The 5,633-nt window shown below is 42.0% G+C and overlaps 1 non-coding gene across 1 annotated transcript; it reads left to right on the top strand.

The window, feature by feature from the left end:
• The first annotated feature begins 407 nt into the window (after positions 1–407).
• Positions 408–480, top strand: TRNAK-CUU. Its single transcript has one exon. It is a non-coding gene; the product is annotated as a tRNA-Lys (tRNA).
• The last annotated feature ends 5,153 nt before the right edge of the window (positions 481–5,633 follow it).

Here is a 5,633-nt window from a genome sequence, read left to right as displayed (position 1 = left end):
TGTTCTGTGGTGGTCTCTCACCTATGAATGTATTATCTGTATTTCCCTCTCTTCTGGATCATTCCCTTAGTATCACCAATCTCAAAGCCCTGGCTTGATCTCATGTCTTTCTCCAGCTTGCGCTTCCATCCGTGTTCATAGCTTTCGGTACCACGTCTTTTTTTTTTTTTTTTTTCTGGAACCATGTCTTTTAATTAATATTTTACCTAGAGAATACATTGACTTATTTTAGAATCACCCGATATGTGAAGTTATGCAATGAAGTCTTATTCCCACCTCGCCCCCATCCCAACCAGTAACCGCATATTACTTACTTGTCTAACCTTCTAGAGGGTCTTTATGCAAAGGGAAGCATCTATGAATATATTTTCTCCTAATTTTTCATAAAAGGTAGCGTGCTACAAGGCACCTGGCTGGCTCAGTCGGCAGAGCGTGTGACTCTTGATCTCAGGGTTGTGGGTTCAAGCCCCATGCTGGGCATAGAGCTCACTTAGGAAAAAATAGATAGCACAGTATATGGTTCCATACCTTTTTTCTACTCAACAATATATAATGGAAAATTTTGCATGTCACTACATAGAGTCCATTCCTTTTTACAGTTGTGTACTCAGAATAGTCTTATTGTGTGGCTATACCGTAATTCTGCAACTGTCCTATTGATGGGTTGTTTTCTGTCATTTGTTATTTCCAGTAATAACTGCAATGAATGATTAACTTCACACACAGAAGTATATTCTTTGAAATTTGGGCACATACGGTCAAGTTCCCCACAGGAGTTGTATCAATGTGCACTGCCATCAACAAGGTACAAGAGTCCTTCTTTTTCCATAGTTTCGTATTTGAGTGTGTTGGCAAACTTCTATGTTGGCTAATGTAATTGATCCTGTTTTTTATTTTTTTAACCTGGATGGTTTTATAGTTCTCTTCTGAATGAGCTCAAACACCTTCCCATATTTAAAAGACTATTTGTATTTCTTTTTCTGTTAATTGTCCATTCCCAATGATCTTTGGGCGATTTTTCTTTTGCGTTATTGGTCTGTTTCTCGTGTTTGATTTGTAGAAGCTCTATATGAGGAAGATTAGCTCTTATAGTAGTAGCCAAATAATTTTTGTTTTTGTTTTTGTTTTACATTTGGCCATTTGTGTTTTCATGTTGCTTATGGTGTTTTGGTTTTTGACAATACAAAGGATCTAAAAAAATTTTTTTAATTAATTTATATGACAGAGAGACAGCGAGAGAGGGAACACAAGCAGCTGGACTGGGAGAGGGAGAAGCAGGCTTCCTGCTGAGCAGGGAGCCTGATGTAGGGTTCGATCCCAGGACCCTGGGATTATAACCTGAGCTGAGGACAGACGCTTAATGACTGAGCCACCCAGGAGCCCCAATACAGAGGGTTTTTAAAAATTGTTTTTTATTAGGTAGCCTCTACGACCAGTGTTGGGGTCGAACTCACAACCCCCAGATCAAGAGTCGTATGCTGCACTGACTGAGCCAGCCAGGCACCCCTGGCTTTTTTATTTCTTAAAAACAACATTTACAGGGGCGCCTGGGTGGCTCAGTGGGTTAAAGCCTCTGCCTTCAGCTCAGGTCATGATCCCAGAGTCCTGGGATCGGGTCCTGGGATCGGGCCCTGCATCTGGCTCTCTGCTCCGCAGGGAGCCAGCTTCCTCCTCTCTCTCTGCCTGTGTCTCTGCCTACTTGTGATCTCTGTCTGTCAAATAAATAAATAAAATCTTAAAAAAAAAAAAAAGCAACATTTACAGTCCATCTGTTTAGCTCTAAAAGTTTTTCAGGTTCTTTTGGAATGGTGTTGATTTACAAAGTGACTTAAGGATAATTGACATATATGATGACTCTGGTCAGGTTGTCTTTTTGTAACTTCAGTAATGGTTTCAGAGTTTTCTTTGTATAATTTTTGCACATTTCATGTGAAATTTATTCCTATGTGTTTTATGTTATTTGTTGCTATTATAAATGAGGTATCTTCTTTCATTAGATTTTCTAGCTGGTAGTTATATATAGGAAAGCTGTTGATTTTTGTATATTTTATTTTCTGCTACCTTACTGAATTCTGACATTTTTTATAGTAGTTTCTCGGTTGAGTCTCCTGGTTTTTTGAGGTATACATGTACAAATAATAATAGTTTTACTTTCTCCTTTCTAATTATTAGACCTCAAATTGGGGGAGGGCAGCACTAGCCAGGTTATGTTTCTTTATTTTTTTTTTTCATTGCAGAAGTGGTACTATTTATGAAAGACAAACTATATTATATACTATAAAAAAGATACACTATGTTAAAGATATACCCTATTAAAGATATACTGAAATCACTCAAATAATACATAGAGTAATTTTATCTGTTCCTTAAAACTATACTATTAGACCTCTGATCCATTTTTCTTGTCCAGTTGCCTCAGTTAGTGTCTCCACTAGAATGTTAAAATAAGAATTGTGAATTCTTTGGGTGTTTGTCATTAAGCATGATGCTAGAATAATATCAACTGAGGGTATCAGTCTGTTCAAATTTTGAATTTTTATTGAGAATGGGTGTTGAGCTTGTCACATGCTTTTTTAGCCTTTGCAGAAATGATTACATGTATTTTTCTCCCTAGATTCATTAATATACTTAATATATTACTATACTTAAGCATACTCCCTAGATTTATTAATCTCCCTAGCTCTATTAATATATCTAAATTTATATTAAATATAAATTACTATAAATATACATAAGCTTTAAGAGATTTTATAATATTCAAATAATGGGGTACTTGCCACCATCTGAACTAAAGAACTGAAAGGTGGTGGATAACAGTAGATACTTGTACCTTCTCCTTCCCTTTCCCTGACCTCCTCTGGGTCCTTTCCCCATTTCCTTAAATGGCTAGATCGTTCACCCACTCACTCAGGTCAAAGGCTTGGAAGTCATTCTTTTTTTTCTCTTTTTCTCCTTCCCTTCATCTGCAAATCTCAGATGCTCTACTTCTAAACCTGGCCACTTCACCACCCCCGCTGCTAAAGTCCAAGTCAACTTCCTTTCTTTCTGGAACTACTCTAACAGTCTCCTCGCCTGACCTTCCTGCCTCCGTTATGCCTTATAAGACCACCTGACTTGGTTCCTCCCTGTAGCCACAGGTCCTCCTCATACCAACCTCCTTTCCCTCCCTTAGCCGTGCCAAGTTCCTCCTTTCTGCTACAACTTCCTTTCTCCTCACAGCAGTCTCCTGCTCATTCAGGTCTCACCCAAATGTCGCCTCTTCAGAGAGGCCCTCCCTGGCATTCTTAGCTAAGGACTCTAATTAAAGTCCCAGGGAAGCCCTCAGGGAAAGACATGCCATTTCTGACAGGGCCCTGAGCCAGTCTCTTGCCTATGAAAGGGGGAACAGGAGCTGCTGAAGCTGATGACTCTTCTTGGCCCCCTCCTTTCCAGCTTCTGAGGGCCAGCTTCCAGAGGGCTGGGTTTCCCCTCTCTCGGGGCCACTAGATGTGGTTCCCTTGATGCTCCTGTGCCAAGGGCTGTCCTCCCAATACTGTCTTCCTGCCATGGAAGGATCTGTAGCACCAAACCACATTTACTCCCTGAAAGTAAGATGCTGTCTATTTAAAGGGCCATTGTATGATTCCACGGCTTCACTGGACATATCGCCAATAGTAAACTGTCATGACAGGCACGAAAACTAATGCCCTGCCCCTGCCTCCCAATCCTTCCACTTGTCCACCAGGGCAGGAAGCTCAGCACCACCCTGACGGCTCATTGTAACATCTCTCCTACTGTGATCTGAGATTGGCTCATTGTTTCTGAACATGGCTCCTGTCTGCTCTTCCTTCCCTTCCTGCTGCCTTCCACCTGGACCCCCAACGTGGCTGCCTCTCTGCTTTTATTCTCTCCCTGTCTGTGACAGATACTCCTTTCCCGTCTCCGTTCCTAACAGAACCCCACTTGGGTTCAGGATGGACATGCTTCTCTAAGAGTCCTTGGCTCCTTAACCCCCCTTCCTCTAGGGCAGCCTCGTCTTTCAATTGTGGTCAATGAGGTGTAGGTAGAAGTCTCTGGGATGGATGGGTGGCCCTTTCCAAGGGAAACCTCATAAAAAACCTTTCACATCTGCTATTTTTTTTTTCTTTCCTAGAACTTGGAGCCTCACACCCAGGGGTGCAGGAAGTGTTCTGTGACCAGAAAGACTAAAACCATATGCTGACCATAGTGGAGTAGAAAGATTGAGCAAAACTACATCACGGATGACCCTGTGATGCCAGTACCCCAGCCTGAGCTGTCTTCCCCGATGCCTCTCCGTCCATAAGAAAAATAAATCCCTGTGCATCTCACTTTCCTTCCTTTGGGCTGTTTATTCTTATAACTCTTTGGCAGGTTTAAATTTTTTTCTAGATAAAATATTGGGAAGCAAATGAACCTATAAAACTAGAGGGAAAGGGCAGCTCCAATCAATCATGATACATAAATATTTTTACATATATTTTCCATCATATGAGAGATCTGCATGACCCCTTGGCAAATACAAAATTTCTTGTTTTACGACTTTATATTTTATTTTTACTATTAAAGAAGAACACACACACACACACACACACACACACACACACACACTTTCTCTCTCTCTCGGAATATGGAGAGAATGTGGCTGGGGTGACACGGTGTTGTTATAGCGTCACTACGATGGAGGTGAGCCCGTTGCACAGAAACACTGAGAACTAGTGACTCACCAGTAACTACCACTGCTCTTGATTTTAAGTTTTCTCTGTGAGTCAGACATTGGTCTCACAAGTTCTCACAAGCACCCGGACGTTGAGGAATTGTGGGAGTTTTTTTGTGATAATGGTAGTGCAATTACTTTTTGTGAGGGGGCTTCTGACCTTTCAGAGATACATGTTTATCAGTGAAAGGAAACAATGTCTGGCATGGGCTTCCGAATAATTCAAGGGGCAGAAGTTGGGCAGGGTACAGACAAAACGAGATCACCCAATCAGTTGACAGTTGTGAAGTTGGATGGTGGGTAAGTCTTTTAAAAAATATTCCCTGAGGGAACGCCTGGGTGGCTCAGTTGGTTAAGCAGCTGCCTTCGGCTCAGGTCATGATTCCAGCGTCCTGGGATCGAGTCCCACATCGGGCTCCTTGCTTGGCAGGGAGCCTGCTTCTCCCTCTGCCTCTGCCTGCCTCTCTGCCTGCCTCTCTGTCTGCCTCTGCTCGCTCTCTCTCCCTCTCTCTCTCTGACAAATAAATAAATAAAATCTTAAAAAAAAAAAAGATTAAAAATAAAAAAATATTCCCTGAGGGGGCACCTGCGTGGCTCAGTGGGTTAAAGCCTCTGCCTTTGGCTCGGGTCATGATCCCAGGGGCCTGGGATAGAGCCCAGCATCGGGCTCTCTGCTCAGCAGGGAGTCTGCTTCCCCCCCACCCCCCTCTGCCTCTCTGCCTACTTGTGATCTCTGTCAAATAAATAAATAAAATCTTTAAAAAAATATATTCCGTTAGGATAAATTCCCAGGACTGGGGTTAGGGATCAGAGGATGGGCTCATTTATGAGTTTTTTTTTTCCTAACATTTTATTTATATATTTGACAGAGAACACAAGCAGAGGGAGAAGGTGAAGCAGACTCCCCTCTGAGCAAGGA

Source organism: Neovison vison, chromosome X, assembly GCF_020171115.1.
Source record: "Neovison vison isolate M4711 chromosome X, ASM_NN_V1, whole genome shotgun sequence".
Taxonomy (NCBI): Eukaryota; Metazoa; Chordata; class Mammalia; order Carnivora; family Mustelidae; genus Neogale; species Neogale vison.
This window is presented reverse-complemented; position numbering and strand designations above follow the sequence as displayed.